The sequence below is a fragment of the Geospiza fortis genome, unplaced genomic scaffold (genome assembly GCF_000277835.1).
Source record: "Geospiza fortis unplaced genomic scaffold, GeoFor_1.0 scaffold43, whole genome shotgun sequence".
Lineage (NCBI taxonomy): Eukaryota > Metazoa > Chordata > Aves > Passeriformes > Thraupidae > Geospiza > Geospiza fortis.
Window position 1 is genome coordinate 1,517,758 of NW_005054431.1, and position 18,908 is coordinate 1,536,665.

At 39.1% G+C, this 18,908-nt stretch overlaps 1 protein-coding gene across 1 annotated transcript in view; it reads left to right on the forward strand.

Annotated features, from left to right (window-relative positions):
- The window catches only part of SSBP2 (single stranded DNA binding protein 2), a 122,131-nt gene that overhangs the window by 39,934 nt on the left and 63,289 nt on the right, over positions 1-18,908 (forward strand). The window lies entirely within an intron of this gene.

Here is an 18,908-nt window from a genome sequence, read left to right on the forward strand (position 1 = left end):
CTTGTCCGTCGCCCTCCCCATCCTTCTCTCTGTATGATTTCACTGATGTCTTACAAATAATAAAATCACAGCACAGTCACACTCAGTGTGACCTTTCCCCTCTTTTGGTCTGCCTTCTCCTCTCTCCCTGCTCAGTTTTGTTCTGCCACAGGTTCAGGAAGGGGTTGTAGCTCTCCTGCTGCTTGTTGCAGTTGTTCAGCTTCCTTCTCTTGCATTCTTTGCATAGTTCTTCCCCTTTCTCTTATTAATTGCTATTCCCTCCTGATTTATAACTTTTAATCCTTCTTTTCTATAAGAACACGCACGCACATACACACACACAAAAAATTCTGATTTCCTTTTCCTTGAGCCACATCACTGTCTGTCATCAGGTTTTCACCTCTCACTGTGTGTGTTTGGGGCACCTCTCCTTCACAGGCATGAGAGACCTTCTCCAACTCAGACTTCACCTGTTTTATTCACATGAAAAATCTGATCCATTCTTGACTTCGTTCATCCTGTGCTTCCTTCAGTGCCATTGATGGCTTGGCTGTCTGTTCACCTCCTGACTTGCCAGATGTTCCTACATTGTTTCCTACAGTGACTTTTTCTCACCTTTTAGCCTCTCTCATCTTCTGCCCCTTTTCCTCTGGGTATATTCACTCTTAGGTCATTTCCAAACACAAACACAGCTCCTGTCTTCATAACTCTATCTATTCACATCTTTAAAAATTTATTTTCTCAAAATCAGTATCCTAGCCTTTCTCTTGCACCTTTCCTTTTGAGGAGATTGGGATCATTAAGATTCCTATTTTTTTCTTTGACTGCCTGGCCCTCAGTCTTTTTAAACTTTTTATCTCCTTTCCCTTGTTCTTACCATAGCCAGGAATCCTTTGAGATCTGCAGGTATTTCCCAGTCACAATATATATACTTTTTCATGCAAGTCTTTCTGTAGATCTGAAATTATTGTCTCTGTACTTGGCCAATATATTCATCACAGAGTTGTGCTTTTTTCAGGCCCTCAAAAATTTGGGGTTGCTGTAGCACCCCAAATATAGAATACCCCAAAAATAGAGCACCTCTATAGAAGTCCTGCCTCTAACTTGGTACTTACTTTCCTTGCACTTTCCACTGCTGGTTGTTGATTCTGTGCTTAAGAGATCACACTCTACACTTAGCAGTTACCAATAAAAAGTTAATAACCTGCCATAATACTATTTTTGCCCTTCCTGCATAGATTTAAAACTATCATTCCAGTCTTGTGCTTTTTCTTTTCTGTTAAAGAGAAGCTCTCTCAATATTCTCAGGCTTCACTTGTTACCATTCTCCAGATAAATCCTTGAACTTAACTTTAATGTCTTGATTGGGGTTTTTGTTTGTTTTCAGTATTTTTTATACATTAAAAGTTAGGGAAATGCACTGTTAATGGTTTGTCTGCTGCCTGTCTGTGTGGTGGTCAGTATTTTCTCTTTCTTCATTTGTCCTGTTTCTCTGCATCCTTCTGTTTGTAGACTTGGATGTTCTGGTAGCTGAAATATTCAGGGTATTTATCTGAGACATTGTAATTATTTTTGCCTTGTCTCGGGAAGACCAGTTGGGGATTTCTTCAGAAGCAGTCCTGCTTGGAGTCATTAAGAAGAATATGTTCAGTTCGGTGCAATGTAGTCCTCATTATATCTGGCAGAACAAAAAATAATTTTGGTCTTAACATGACACAAGGATGTCTTGACTTGCAGAGCTTGGACAACCTCTCTTCCCAGAATTTCCCATCTAAGTAGGATCTGTTCCACATCAGCTGCTGCCCCTCTGTACCCTGGGGAAAAGCCTTGTACAGAGACTTCTACCTTCCCTCACATCACTCTTTAGAAAAATACTCCTTTTGCTCTTTCCTTCATACATATCAGTTACCAAATAAATCAATAGCAAGGCCAAAGCCATTGCACATAATTGTAAGTAATAAAATCTCTGTTTATATTTAAACCAAAGGAGTACAGACCATTTTCAGTTTTTGCAGAAGAGAATTTATTTTTCCAGATATTCATAGATCTGTTAGTGTCAAATATTCAGGCTTTGTAAGTGATGTAAATGTCATAGGTAGTAAATGGGGAGGAAAAACCCATTCTCCTCAAACGGAGATTTTTTGGAGTTTAATGTTGCAACTCCTTAGAATCACAGAATTCTGGAATGGTTGGGGTGGGAGGTACCTCAAAGCCACCCCTGCCATGGCAGGGACACCTCCCACTGTCCCAGGTGCTCCCAGCCCCAGTGTCCAACCTGGCCTTGGGCACTGCCAGGGATCCAGGGGCAGCCACATCTTAGGCTGGACAGTGAATGAGACCTTATGACCAAAAATTGTACATGGAAAATGTTTAAACCAGGAAGCTGAATTAAAATAGATCAGAGGTGTCAAAAACGTGCCCTATTATGTTAGTAAGTTTTTTGAAAAAAATCACCAAATTACCAAATACCAATGTAACTTGAGTTTGAAGAAATGTAGCTGTTCCTTAGTATGTTTTTTTGTGTAAGGAACTTGCTTACCAGTTCAGTGGTGTGTGCTGTGGGTTCAAATATGGTAATGGGATTGATTTGGAATTTTATATTGATATCTGTTCAAAGTTTAGAAACTTATCTGAAAACTGTCAAGTAGTCTTATTTCTCAGGAAAGTCATGCTAGTGTCATTAACAACATTATAGAATATAAACGTCGCTATTAAATGTATAAGGGTTTTTTCCCCTGAAATGGATTGCATTTGCATTCTGCAGTTTTCTCTCAGTTCATTCTTTGCAGCTGCAAATGTCCTGGCTATGAATCCATTGCTCTGACTATAGAAGGAAAAACTAGTTTTCTCCTTTTTTTCCCCCCTCTAAGTCTTTGCCTGCCACTTTCTGTACTAATTCTGCCACTTTTATTCCGTGCAGAGGAAGTGAGGTGATCCCTTATCTCCCAAGGGTGCAGACCTCCAAGCAACCAGCCCTTAATGTCCCGGTTCAAGTGCAGCTTCAATGCATCCCAAACTTTGGAGAAGTTCCACAAAACCTTAACATTATTAGCTTGTTTTCTGCCCTTCCCAGCAGGAAGAGTAACCCCCCTTGCTGAGAAAAGAGAAGTGTATTTTTTAGAGTTTATAGTTGAAACTCGTCACACAGTTTGAAATATCAAAGAGAAATTAAAAAGAAAACCTTAAACATGAAGAAGCAAGAGCGTGTGCATCCCTTCCTCTCTCATCTGTAAGAGAAAAAGAGTTCTCTGAATTGGATCTGGGTAGATCTGAGGAAGAAATTCAGGAAGGATTATTCCCCTTGGGTGCACATGTTTGTTTTTTAAAACAATGATTGAGTTATTTTAATACTCTGGATGTTCATCCTCGTGTACAGCACAGGAAAAATAGAATAAACAAAGGAGAAAATATTTTCCACTCAGCATCATTGAAAAAAAAGAGCTGTTGCCCTCTCCATGTAGATTTGGAAGATCTTGTCTGAGTGAAATAGGGACTCCATAATAGAAAATCCAAACATCATAATAATAGCAATAATAATAATAATAATAATAATAATAATAATAATAATAATAATGATGATGATGATGATGATGATGATGATGATGATGATGATGATGATGATGATGATGATGGTAGAGAAGATTGTTTGAACACAGCTATAACCTTTTCAGTTAGCCATGATACAGCCTGAAAGTGAGCTCTTGCCCACAGGTTCAGCTCTGGAAGATTAGATCTCAGGTAATATCTTATTATCGATGTATTTTAGATGAGACATTTTTAGATTTTCCTGCTCTGCAGGCATTGCTTTCTGTCTCTTTGCTCTCCAAATGAGAGACCCACCTCACTAGCAACAAAAGTTTTCTGTTGCTACACTGGAGAGGGAAGTAAACTTCTGTTTATTCGAATATAATTCTAATTATTGTTCTGCCGCAGAAGAAAAAGCAGTGATAAAGCCAGATTATACAGGAATTTTAAAAGTCCTCTGGGAAGCTATTCCTGGCATTGCCAATGACACAGAATTTTCCAGTTTCAAAGTCAGCCTCTTTGGTGTGTGTGACTGATTTCTTTCATAATTCACCATCAGACTTTTAAGTATCAGAATCACTGTGTTTCATATATTGCAGAAATTATATTTGTCAGGAACCATACAGAATAAAGAACAGGTATGATTGCACTTAGAACGTTTATTTAATCAAAGAATGTGGGGATAAGTTCAGACAGTAAACACAGACAGTGAATGTTGTTCCTGGTCTTTTCAAGTAGTCTGGGTATAAGAATTTCAGTAAGTTCTTGAAATGGCAAAATAGTAAATGTTAAAAGCCATAAAAGAGAGCACTCAGAAGTTGTTGAGTGTGGTTTTCAGGTTTTGTGTATTTTGATTAACTCCTTTTCCATCAGCTGGTTCAGAGGTAGAGGGAGGACTTCAAGTGGTTTCCTTTTATTCCTTCCCTTACAATGCAGAAGGAAAGGATAACCTTGTCTTACACATCTTTATCTCCACATGGGAGTCAGGTGGGGAGGACTGAGGAAAATGCCCACCTCTGAGGCAGAATTCTCTATGAAGATAATTTCTCTGCCTCAGGTTCTTATCTGTAAACTGGGCATAACTGTCCTTTTCTCAGATCTCCTGTCTCTGTTTAAAGCATAAATTACCTGTTGTAAAAATTACGTCCTTTTTATTTATACAAACTCCCCCATCATCCATTATGATTTGCCTGGGTCTTTTTTTTATCAAACTGCAAATGGTAGGTGATAATAGGCATGGAGAACTCATTGCAAATTAAAAAAAAAGCCTTAAGACAGTCTGAAATTTATTAGCACATGCAGGCAAAGGTTAAATAGACTATAGATGTTTTGGGGCATATTTTCAGATGTGCTGTGTATTTGTGTGTGGAAGTGAGAAGTGAGGAGTGGCAGTCAGTCTATAGCTCAAGTAATGCTTATTTTATTCAAGTTTCACTTATTTCTTTACACAGCCACTGTCAGCTGGCAGATTTAGAGCCTCTCAGAGTTCCATTCCCGAGTGAAAGAAGCTAAATAAACTGCATAATTCAGACATGAGCCAAAGAAAGGATACTGGTGTGCCAGCAGAGAGGGATGGAGAGTCTGTGCAATCTTGTCTAAATTGTTACAATAATGGAGGACTTCAGTTTGGAATAAGTGGGTGAATAGCACAAAATTTCAGGTATGTTTTTTCAGCACATTAAAGAACTTATCCAGAACAGTTAGTTGGAGAGCCAACATTATTCTCAATTTAATATTAAATACCTAACTGAAGTTAATTTCAGATGGAATGGCTGAGCAACCAGTTTAATAATAATTACAGTATAATTAAATTCAACATCCTAGGGGGAGATAGAGAACCAAGAGGCAACACAGAGGAGACTAAGCTTTAGAGGAAGTAAAATCAGATAGTTAATCAGACAGACACTGAGGTTGAAAGCTAAAAAGGTCTAGTGGAGGCATGGTCTGAGAAAAACCAGCAGTTTCTTAAAGGTCAGTGTTGCACTGAACAGCAAGGACAGGTAAGATTGGATGCTTAACTAGAAAAGTGAAAAATGCTCTTCAAAGGAAAAAGGACAGGGAATTCTGAAATATTTTCTTGAGGTGAATAGTAAAGAATGTAAATTTCAGCAAGGAGTGTTCAAGGGAAAATGAGAAGGGAAAAGAGGACTAAACAAATTGTCTAAGTTTATCAAAAACAGCCTGGAAAATAAGCAGTCTGTTCTTTAAAAGTCAGGACCAACTGCTGAAGTGCAGCACAGAACAGGTGTAACCATAGGGGAGAGGGTCTGGAGCAGTGCAGGTTCACTGGGGAGGGTATTTTGCCCTGACTGGTGCCACCACACAGGGTCACAACTGTTCCAAGCACCCTGGGGCAGAGGAAGCATCTTCTTTCTCCCTGGGGCAAAAGAAGGAAAGAAGTGAGAAAGTGGGGCTCTGGGCACAGCAGAAAATTTTTTCTCAAAGTGGGTAGGAACATTACAAAAAGACTTACCTGAACAACTGCCAGGCAATATTAAGCCCACAACCTCTTTTGTTGAGTGAGTTCTGTGTTTCATAATCCTGACTTCTTGGAAACGACACTTAAATGCTGAATAATTCTCAGTTTTAACAATATAACTGTAACCTCTGGCTATTGGATCTTGTGATGCTCCAGTAAGGTTGGTGAGCCCTTTTATGATCAAAGATTTTCATCTGTTTGAGTGCCTGTATCCACAGATGGAATAATTTTAAACAATCTCTGTTAGGAAGTGGGTGTTGAGTATCATAAATATTCCGTTCAGAACTTGTGTGGTTCAGCATCTTACACACTTCTTAGAATTGTCCTTGAAAAATTCCACTATTTCCAGAGCTTAGTGAAGTGTTCTAATTGTTGGCATACTGCTGTTTGGTTTGCACTCCTGCCACTGAAATGTTTAATCCTGCTTATATATAATAATATAATTGCTATATAAATTAATATGTGCAGAAAATAATTTTTAGAAAGTTTGACAAAATACACCATCTGTAAAAAACACTGCTTAATTGTACATGTGATTTGTAAATCCAAGGCTCAAACTAACCAGTTTTTCTCACACAAACCTCTTGTATTTAACATTCTCATGTTGTATTTGTGAGATTTTTTTTTTCACTTTCTTTTTGCATAAAGTATTTCTGAAACTGCAGTTTGAGGAAGTTCTCTCCTTAGTTATAAAAAACCACCATATCTCTCAGTTTCAATTTATTTATGATAACACAGGAAAATAAGCTTGTGTAAGGCTTGCATAATAAACAGTGGGAATCAGTATGGAAAATTTTATAAACTCATCATGAAAATTGTGTGTTAGGGCCTCATCTGGCTTCTGTGTGCAATAATGTTCACTGCAACCACCAGAGGTTTTCTTCTTTCCAACCTCTTGCCCATATTCCTAGGATAAAAGTGCTTTTTGGGCCACACAGAACCAGCTTTGGTTTGGGATTGCTTTCCAGAAAGGATTCTGAACAATTATTTCAAAAGGTACATTTGTTATGAGAAATAATTGCACAATGAGCTAGATTTTTAATATTAGATGCTACTGATTTTTTTTTTTAAATGAAGAGTAATTGTGATGCTCATAGGCTGGGTGGGTAATTGGATTTTGAATGGTGAGGGAGGAGGTTAATGTTCTCGAAACTGTGCATGCAGTGCCTGTTGCTGGTGGTGGCTCAGATCATTAAATTATTGCTGTTGGAGGGCTGGGGTGTGCTCAGGGTTTCTGTGTACACACCATGGAAAGCTCTTCAGTGCAGAGCCCGAACTCACAGAAGGCGTGGAAACCTTCTGAACCGGGGCAGGGTTAAATAATCTTAGCATAAGATTCATTTTTAATGTAAGAAAACAAATTTTATAGCTTTGCTGTGACACAGTTTTTCATTTAACCCTTCATTGATGAGTTGCTTGCTCTGTCAGCTGATGCCTCTTGAAATCTGTCTTCTAAAAAGATAAAATACAGAAATATTTTCAGTCATTCCATTACTCCTGTGCAGCAGCACTCCTGTGAAGAGGACACTTTTCTTCACTATCCAAAGTAGTGTCTGATCACTTTGTTTTCACATCAAAGTGTCCTTAGTTTAAGATATTTTTACATTTTAAAATACTCTTTTTTATTTGATACTTGCAGATGTCTTTTGGTGGGAAAGAAATTGTGAAATTTCTAGACAGTGAAAGGACTTTTTTGGTTTTTCTTTCAGGCAGTATTAATGCACAAAATCCCTTGTATAAAGTAATATTTAAGGCAACTGCAGACAGTATCTTCAAGACAGAGTCTCTTCAAGAATAAACATGAGGTGATGCAAGTGAGAGTGAAGAGAAAGCAAATATCTCTGAGTATTGATGTTTGGATCATTTATAGGAAAATGTAATTCAGTATGAGCTTAAGTACATTAGTTCACCAGCATTTTATAGCAGGAATTTTTGCTGTTGCTTTACCCATTGTACAGTAATTTTAGTTTTTGGGGTTTGTTTGTTTGGGTGTTTTTTTCCCAAGAAGAACATAAGCAGCATAATTTTGTGTTTTGTGTCCTATCTTTGAGAAACAAGTAGCTATTTCACTAGACTTTATATACTGTTGTTATGTAAAATAGAATCACAGAATCACACACCAAGTGGTTGGGGTGGGAAGGGGATTTAAAGCCCACCCAGTGCCATCCCAGCCATGGCAGGGACACCTTCCCCTGTCCCAGTGCCCAGCCTGGCCTTGGGCCCTGACAGGGATGCAGGGGCAGCCCCAGCTGCTCTGGGCACCCTGTGCCAGGGTCTCAGCACCAGCCCTGGCTTGGTTAAACCTTCTGAGATCTCTATGGGCCACTCCTGGGATGTCCAGGTCCCTCTGGATGCCATCCTGTCCCTGCACACGGAGCTCGGTGTCACCATCTGGGGTGCCTGGATGCCTCTGTCTGCATCACTGATATTAAATATCACTGGTGCCAGCGCAGACCCCTGAGGGACATCACTGGTCACTGGTGTCCATCAGGATTTTGACTTTTTTCCCAGTCCCCTGTGGATGTGCCCATCCAGCCAATTCCTAATCCACACAGCAGCCAAATCCATCTCTGTCCAATGCAGGGAGCAGGATGTTGTGGGGGTCTGTGCCAAAGGCTTTGCAGCAGTCCAGGTAAATGCCATCTGCAGCCCTCCCTTGTCCACTGAAGGAGCCACCCCATCAGAGAAGGCCACAAGTGTGGTGTTTGTGAGGTGCCCAGGATGAGGTGAAGATGAGAATTTGACTCCATGTTCTCAGAAGGCTGATTTATTATTTTATGTTATTATATTATATTAAAGAATGCTATACTAAAACTATATTAAAGAAAGAGAGAGGATACATCAAAACGCTTTAGCAAGAATGATAAAGAAAAACCCTTGACTCCTCAGAGCCTTGACACAGCAGGACCATGATTGGTCATTAAATTAAAACAATTCACATGGAACCAATCAAACATTCACCTGTTGGTAAGCAATGTCCAAGCCACATTCCAAAGCAGCAAACACAGGAACAGCAATCAGATAATTACTGTTTTCATTCCTCTCTGAGGCTTCTCAGCTTTCCAGGAGAAAATCCTGGGCAAAGAGGATTTTTCAGAAAATATCATGGTGACACACAGGCTTGGTCAGGCAGGGCTGGCCCATGGTGAGGCCGTGTCCCAAGTCCCCTCCTGTCCTCTCCACCTCAGTAGAGCTTCCAGGAGGGGCTGTCCAGGACCTTCCCAGCACAGAGGGAGGCTGACAGGGCAGGGTCCCAGGGTCCTCCTTTCCACCCTTTCTAAAAAAGGGGGCAATGTTTCCCTTTGTCCAGTCACCTGGGACTTCACCTGACTGCCAGGACATTTCCAGTATGCTGGAGAGTGGCATGGCCACTCTGACCTCCTGTCTGACAGACCTCTAGAAGCCTTTTCTGTTATTCTGTATGTCCCTTGGGAGGTTCAGCTCCAGCTCTGCCTTGTCCTTCCTCAGCCCAATTCCTACACAACCCACACTCACCTCCAGCCTCTTCCAAGGTCACCTCTCCTGTGCATTTCCTTCTGTCCCTTTCCTATGTCCAGCAGTGTCAGGGTCTCTAGCTGGTCACCATGACCCTGAGAAACATTATAAAGTTTCTTTTCACAGCCCGGCTGTTGAAGAAGGAGTCAGAGCTCTTCATTTCTCAGTCTCAAGGTTGTTTATTGTTCCTTATCTATAAAATCCTTTCTCCTGTCCTGCCCAGGTCTGCTCAGCAGGACAGTCAGAGGCACTCTGCCTGCCCCAGGGAGGTGTTATCTTTTTATACTAAAAACTACGTGTACAATATTTACAGTGACTTCCCAGTACCTGTCACCTATGTCAGACAGTGAGCTTCTACTCTAAACCAATCTAAAGTGCCAACATCACCCAGAAGATGGAGGCCAAGAAGAAGAAGGAGAAAGGCTGGACATGCCCAGATTCCTCCATCTTGCCCCCTGAACCCCCATTCTAAAAACCCCACAATTCTCCATTTTCATCTCATGATAAATTCACCATCATTCTACTTGATTTGTCATGACTTGCAGATCTTCATCTAGGGTTGGTAACTTGCTCCATGGGTCACAATCAAACCCACAGGGGCATTCTGGGCTCTGTGCCAGGGTCTCTGAGCCCCCTGGCAGGGTCTGGGCTGCTCAGGACAGACAGAGGGATGCCCTGGCTCCTGACACAGCAGGTCCCTGCTGCTTGGTCTCTTGCTCCTGTGCATCAGTAGCTCTTGAAGCTTATGGGAGTCTCCCTTAAAGATTCCTAAGATAATTCTATTTAACACAGAATCAATTAGTTGCTGGCATCACATCAGCTGTATTTCTTTATTTTAGAAAACAGCATCATAGATGTGTATTGAAGCTCAAGGATATTCTCTTGATTTTGGGCACTTCTTGAGTGTCTCTTGCTGAAATGGAATTTTCCACTTCTCTAGGTGGGCATTAGAAAAGCCATTTTGTCTCGAGTACCTTCCCCTAACCTGCACCACAAGTGGGCAGGGTAAGATATTCTCCTCACCTTGTGGATGAAATAAGATGTCAAGACAATGTTTGTTTATTTCTGAACACGATTGCCTTTTCACTAGTTCCCTCCATTTCCTTTCCACTTTTCCTCAAGTGTTTTTTCTTAGATCCTTAAATCCAAAGAAACAGTTTTCAGGGACCTTAAAAATAATAATCATTCTTACACAGATGCCTGCTGCAGTTACATCCAGTCATGAGTACAACACATGGTTTAAGGAAGAAACAATGTGATAAAAAGGGTTGAATGTGGGCCTGGGATCTCTGAGATCTCCTGCCCGCATCCCCTGTTGCCATTGTCTTATCCTGTTAACATTTTTCCCCAAACCTGCTGTCTTGTAAAATGGGAGAAGTGAATATTGCCATCTCCAAAATTTTAATGGTCTTAAGTATTAAAGAACAGACATTATTAGCACTATAAATAGAAAGTAATGGAAACAGTCTAATTTGAGTGCTAACTTTGCTGTGATCAAATATTCAAAAAACACTTTACCTTAGTTTTCTCAGTCTTCTGTTCCCCCTTGCCCCATTCTGTGCTGCTGGAATCAGAGTTTGACATTAATATTTTGGGGCAGGTTTTCAGCCAGGGTAACAGAGTGTAGCTTGATCAAAGTCAAAAGGAGTACAACAATATTTACAGTTCTGTTTGCTAGGAATTTATCTGGAGTTATTTTGGTCACAAGAGCCTTTGACCATGTTGCACAAGAGTATTACAAAATACTGTGGTGTGGGAACACAGGCATAAGCATCTTTACCATTTTTTTCAACTTTTAGGAGAGTGGTAGAAGTAAAGGAGAATTTTGTGCAAAAAACCCAGAAGCTGGAACAAACTTTCTATTAATATATACATATTTTAGTTGTAATTGATGATTTTATATTAAAATCTGGGTAAACCAGTTGTCACAACCCCACTCCTCCCATCCAAAACCATGAAGGGGGTTGAATTTGTTAGTTTTTGGTTAATTTTATACAGATGTTTAAAACTTTGCTTCAAAAGATGTCAGAATCAAAAGAATATTCTCAATATGAAAATGCTCTGTCTTCAATTGGTTCTGCCAGTTTTCTGAATGTCCATTGTGAAATTAGTTATGGTTCATAAATAGCCATATAAGCCTGATTAGCTCTCCACCACCATTAATGATCAAACCTCTTGCCTCTGTGTTTCTTTAATTCTGTTACAGTCCAAATTAATTTTAGTCAATGGTCACAGTTTTCCATGGCCCAGCTGGGATCTCACAGATCATTTCTGGACTGACATCAGTGGTTTTCTATGCTTTACCAAAATTGCTTCAAATTCCACATGTATGTTTGCTTTCATGGTCTTATAATCACTCTTTATTGTTATATATTTATGCTGCCAAGATTGATTAAAATACATATTCTGTTAATCTGTAGGTGTGCTATCCATTTTGAAGTTAACACTTGATAAATTTTATCCCTTTGAGGGTCATCCTGTCCATCTGTTTCCTCACCAGTAATATACTGTTCCTTCACTGCTGAAATCTCCAACTTCATGAAATTGCCGAATTTTATTGAACTCTCCTTCAATGCCCCTGAATGTACAAACACCATTCACCTTCCCTGTGTTTCCTAGTGTTCCATGAAGGGTTTGCACAGCCCCTCAAGGGATCCACCTCCTTAGGTCACAGACAGGCTTGGGTTGGAAGAGTTGTGGCAGTTTTTTGAACTTTTAGTTAGAAAATAACTTAAAAACGAGCAGAGAAGAGAAAATGTTCAGTGTTTTCCAAAGCTGAAAGGTGTCACAAATAAAAGGGAATATCATTCTGACAGAGGTAAAAGTTTTACTTCCTCTAAAATTGCTGACACCCTACTCCTTTAAAAGCCTCAGCCATAAATCAGGCTGCCTCCTTACCTCAGTAAATGGTGGATTTCATAGCATGAGTTATTTCTTTTCTTAATAATAATAAATAATAAACAGTTTGGTTTATATACTAAGAGTGTCTGAATAGTAAGGTCTTAATAATTACATATTATGTCTGTTGCCAGAAAAAAAGATTATTAATGCGAATTTTATTTTTAATTTAATTAAAGTTTTGCCTAATATTTATAGATGACAACAAAATAAGGGTGCCACAATTAATTAATTTCATTTTGGTCCTACTCAAATGGTAACATTTGCAGGTTCTGACATCTGTCCATCTGTGCACATGCTTATACTGTACTTCAGTCTGGTTTATATGTCCACCTACAAGTTCTTCACTCAAAGTAGTTTTCAGCACAAAATCAAGAGAGAAAATCTTGGCCAGGCTCATGTCCAAACTTCTCTTTACATCCCTAAGTTCAGATTTTACAAGGATTTTTGTACTGAATTCTTACAGCTCTGTCCTTGAGTATCAAAGTCCTTAAATCCAGTGAAATAAGGTTTTAGAGCTCTTCCTTTACGAGATATTTTCATGTCAGAGCCATTGAATCTGTTCCTTTCATTTAATGATCTCAAAACAAAAAACAAAACAAAACAAAAAAAACCCACCCAAAACCACAAAAACAACCTGTAAGCAAGCCTTTGAAGAGGATAAAAAGAAAATTCCACTTACTGCTGGCAGGGGCAAAATTCCACTGGTAAAATTCCAGTTGCTGTTGGAGGGGAATGGCCAGTGAGGTCCTGGGTTAGAGCAGCTGCACTGACAAAACTGGCTTATGGTGGGACAAGAGGGGTCATTATGGAGCAGAACCATGGGAGATTCTGCTGTGCACTTCATTTTTCTGCATAATTTTTAACTTACACAAAATTAGCCAAAAGCTGACATCAACACTCAGATCCTTCTCAATCTTTTGAGACTTGGTGATTTTTGTTTTTTGATTTTCAGTTACATGGTGTATTCTTGTCTTCTTGTGTGATTGGCCGTTCATTGTCATATTGTCTAGAGACTTTATGTCTTTGCATATTAGCAAACTCACAGTTTATATATACTTCTTCAAGCTTCAAAATTTTTTCCACCACATAAAATAGCCATTAATTTTACTTCTTTATGTTTTGTAAAAGAAAATAAGCTTTGTTTCAAGAGTAAGTTATCCTAAGAAATAATATCTGTTAATTATTTAATTTGTAGCTATGAATTTTATTCCAATGTTTATATCTTGTTCTCTTCTCCCAGTGAGAGGGGATTTTAAATTCCACTTGCTGTACCTTGGATGCAGGTGAAGCTTTCTGTTAGTTCCATGAAAAAGCAGAAACATATGAAAGGTTTGTTTATGCTTTGCAGTCTGGAACTCTCCCTCCAGGTCTTTGATCATGTTCTTGCCTCTCCAATACAGTGTGTTCAGTGAATCTAATGATTCTCATATAACAATTCACTTCCTCTGTAATTTGAAAAGAAAATGACAGTGTAAACTAAATGCACAGAGAACATCTTTTGCATGTTTTCAGGTTGTATGAATAGTGCAAATTAAATGGGCAAATTATTTTAGAAGTCCATTTTGCTGGGTGATTTGACCTAAACAAGGTTTGAGTAGAACATAGGAAATTCCAGGTAAAAATAAGGAAAACCTTTTTTACATCAACTTTGACAAAACTCTGGCGCAGGTTGCCCAGAGAAGTTGTGGTGTCATTTTTTGGGATACTCAGAGCTTTTCTGGTAAAGTCCCCGCTCAGCTGAGCCAGCTTTGGGAAGCCTGGAGTAGAGGAATTCTAGAAGTCTCCTCCAACTTAAATTACTTGGTGATCCTATACTACTTCCTAAAAATGGAGATACTTGTTCTCAGTGGCAGTAATGCTGACAAGCACTGCAAGCTTTGCAGGGATCAAAATTGACAGATATTAAAGACATTAAAGATAACAACAAAGTTAATTGGAAGTAACTGAGGACTTGGTTCCAAGCCATACAGAATTTATGGAAGCAAAGGGAAGTAGCTACAAATTTTTCCTTCTTCTACTTTTTAAAAGGAATCCATGTAATATTAGCTTTATTTGGCTTATTTCCTTCTGTGGATACCTTGAAGGAATTACTTCTAGTTTACTGCATTTTGTCCTGTTATCTCAGGCTACCCCACAATGACCGAACTGATGATTCTAGGATAACTTGCCTGATTTTGAGGGATTTTACATGATTTACATGTGTAAGAAAAGCTCTGTCTGGGCAATAGCAAGAGTTGAAAGTGGTAGCTTTTGAGGTGGACACTTTCACAGTTCATCTTGGGCATTAAGAACAAGTAGTACAGTAAAATTGTACCTCTGAAAAAATCACAGGCAATTACTGAAGTTTTCACTGTAGTGTGTTACTGGGAATAAAGCACAATGTCGTGTTGAATAGTGTGTTACACACAGATATAAATGCAATTTTATGTGAATTTAAACATGAATATAAAAATGAAAATACAAATGTAAAGGTATGCATCATAGATCACAGATGGATTGAATGAAAACCACACCATTCACACAGTAATGCTTTATGTCAGAATGACAACTCCTAATTGAGATTGCTGCAAATATTTGCATTAGTCCTGCTTGATCTTAATCTCCAGCTTTCTAAACCATTCTGCTTTACTTGTGATTCTGCTCACCTGTGTTCTACACAGTTATGATTCTTAGGTTCAACTTTTCTTTGAATGTGGAAGACATAAAGCACTGTCATGATTAAAAACCTCAACCATTTCATCAACTCAAGATAGCTATTTATACGAATCTGAAATTTGGCAGAGGGTGACAAAAGTACTAGGACACCTTGGTTGCATGAAAGATTCATGGCTTAAAAAAAAAAAAAAATTCAGTGGTGTTTCATCTACTTAGGTAGCACACTTCAGGGAAAATATCAGTATGTGGTGGATCTGCAGGATTGTAACCATGAAATGTTCTCTTGTACTCCTGTAAAAGTACAGCTGCTTTATTGAGTTTGGGTAGTAGAATTTTTTTTACAGTCCTTGGAAGTGTGTGTAATTGTGAGAATCTTACATTTTGCTACTGTTGGAGAGTTTTCTTCCAAATGAAATCCATGAAAATTTAGGGGGAGCAGAAGCAACAGCATCCAAATGCTGTTTGTATGAGCAGGACTCAGACATTTCTGCCTCTGTGCTCCCTGCTCTGCTGCCTGGCTGCTGAAATCTCTCTGAGGTCATACCAAAAAGGGTATTTGCGGAGTTTGATATGAAATCATCTTGGATATCAGAACATCAAGTCCTAAGTGGTTAAAAGAATCAGCAGGGACCTGCTTATTGATGTAATCTTGCAGTCCTTCCTGAGGGAAACTACTCCTACTGTACTTACCTTGGAACAGAGTTATAAATCTTCCAAGTAATCATTTATTACGGAAATAAACCCAATTCCCTGAAAACAGGAGTTGTAAAGTGAGTTGCTGTAATGTTGTGTGCTGCCATCCTGTCACACATTCTGGTATTTTAGGTGATGGTTTACATTATATTCATTATATTTTGTCTCTAGATATGTCCTTTATTTAAAAATACAGAGGTTACAGATGAGATCAAGTCAAGATTTTCTCAAGTCTCACCACGGGCTGTAATTTTTCGAGTAAATCAGTGATAGGTAGCACAGGTGTAATTAATTCTGACTTCAGAAGACAAAATCTCTAAGTACCATTTAAACACATTATGCTGCCATTACTATGACAATAATGAGCTTTAATTTATTGTCACTTTAAATGTTGGCTATCTTATCCAGCAGCACAAAAAGAAATGCTCCTGTGTTTAAAAATACTCAGCAACAGCTGTGGCTTTACCAGTATGGAAAAAAGCCATCACAAAGCATCTGACAAAAAGAGGTTTAGATATTGGATTTGGGGCTTAAATTTGTTCTTTTGATTGTTTGGTAAAGGCAAAAGAAGATTTGAGTTTAATACTTGCATAAAACAATGAAATTTTGCCATAATGGTTAAAATTGTACAAGGAATACACTAGGCAATGGTGTCTGAAGACACAATTAGAGTAGACCCAAAAACAAAGTGCTGGGAAGAAGGCTGAAAATATAGATGGAGTTAAATTGAGAAGGCAGAAAAATGAATATAGGCTGAGAAGGTTCAACTGCTTAAATAAAAGTAAGGATGGAGTCAGAGGAATATTGGTGTACCTGATTGCCATCAACTCTCCTTTGCTCCAGATAATTGGCTTCTTTTCTCGCTGTAGCTCTCTTTTATTCACTGCTTCTGCTGGATTGTGGGGAAATGTCAGAGTTCTCCATTCCCTGTCATATTGCAGCGCTCAGTGTGGAGCTGTTGAAGGGTTTTGGGTATTGTTGAGCAGTCAATGACACTGGTTTTGGTTTGGCAGCAACATAGACTCTGAATTCCCCAATTACACCTTTTTCCAGTGTTGTGCACGTAGAACCTTAAATACCATCAATTTGTGGGTTTTAATCCATGTAACGAGTCCCACACACTGATTGTGTTCAAGTCTTGTGTGAATAAAGAAATGGATTTTCCATACATGATTAATGGTTTCTTGTGCCTCAGAGTGTGCATGCTGAAACTCAGAAAAAAAATAAATAAACAAGGTTATCTATCTTCTCCTTTTAGGAAAGATTGTAGTGATTTATAACTGCTGGGAAGGCCCAGGTTGGAACTTCATTTTCCACAACTCCAAAAACTTCAGAGTCTGAGTTATTTTAGTTATGTTAGTTGCCATTAATTAGAAATGGTTGAAAGATTGTGACGAGGGCTTAGAAAAAGATGTAGTTTGCTTAAGTATGATCTAAAGAACATCCAGTTTGGATGATTAGCAACAACAAATACATGTTTTGCTAGTTGCAGTATCCCTTGGAGTCTTTGGGTGGAAATTCCCATGAGTGAACTTTATAGACTTCATAAATCTCAATAAAAATCTCAAGTAAAATTTTCTCCGGTTTCAATTTACTCCATGACAAGCTTGTGAAATTACAAAGAAATTGAAGTTTTAGTTTGCTGATTTTGAAGAACTGTAAGCAAGATTCAGATAGAATCTGTGTTATTTGGCCATGATATATCTTACACTTTAAAATTTTTATTAGGCTCACAAAAGTCAGCTGTTGACAGTGACCTGTGTCAGGTTTTCATCTTTTAAGTTATTTAAAATTACATTTCTGTTCATGTTCTCGCTGAGCAACCAAAATGCTATTTAACAAAAAAGTTAAACTGTGCCCACAGAAGTCTGTTATTGCACATACAATATCACTCAGGGTTTCTTGGAAGTCTGTAGAAAGGAGAAGATTGTGGAGCAGAAAACCACCATTATGGTTATTCATTTTGATAATTACAGTCATTGTAAAAAAAAAAAAAATACTGAAAGTCTGTGTCTCATGAGCCCCTTCCATATATTGTGGTTTTTTTCTGGCCTTAGAAGTGAAGCTCAGAAGAGGCAGCCTCCCAAAACCATGGGCGGCCTCATGGGCCATTTCAATGTGGTTTTGGAAGAAATGCACTTGAAATAATCACAGGCTTGGATTGCCAGCCAGGTATAGGAATTTAAAGTCTGAGATGGGGGTCCAAATTAATCCCCAGGTTAACAGCAGCTTTGTTACCACCTTTGGATTATTTGTTTCTGGGCAAAATACCTATCAGTGCATCAAAACCAGTGACTGCCTGAACTCTCACGGGAAAGCAGAGTGAAATGTTCGTGCCCTAGGAGAGAGCCTGGATTTCCCCCCAGTTGTACTCCCTAGTAGCTTTATTTTTGTGAGACAGGAAAGGTTCTGTGTGGCCATGGGAACAGAGATGTTGTGAACGCCAGGTCAATTTCCCTCTCTGCCTCATTTTCAGCAGAGATTCAAGCCCTTGTGAACAGCTCCAGATACAGCTTGGGTCACCAGAATGAATTGCATTTGAACATATTCTTATTATCTGCTGAATTTTAAAACAAATCAATTTCTAGGCTTGTCTGCCCTTGTATTTCACAGTGATTAATAAGTATTTCTCCACCACCATCAGAGTTGTGAACGGGTCCCCAGTCCCATCACCACTGCCCCTCTAGCAGCCAGAACATTGTGTTGTACCAAATCCTCCTGGATTTTGGCTGGTTTTGAGAAGCTTTCTTCACTGGGCCATGCCATGCAGAGGTTGACCAAGTCCAAGTGTGTTTTTTGAGTGTCCTAGAGTCAATAAGCCAACGTGGTCAGTGGAAAGAGTTGAAACTGGGACCTGAGAGACTTCTTCTGCCTCTCTTCTTATTTTGGGTGTTTAGCAATTTTTTGTAGCTCTACTCCTGCTTTGTGCAGGCTGAAAGTCTTGGTCCTTCAGAGGAATATTTATTGAGCTTGTGTCTGCTGGAGTTGGGAGTCCAGCAAGCAGACATCTTCCATTTCCCATTTTCACCAGGTTCTTTATAAACACCTTTTTGCAGGAATGTTCTTGAGACAGTCTGTAGCTGAAACCCTTGAGCAGCTCCTATTTTATCTGCTCAGAAGTGAGGCTGGTGTTCTTTACATCTGCCTGGATTTCTGCTGCTCCACGACTGACCTTGGTCTG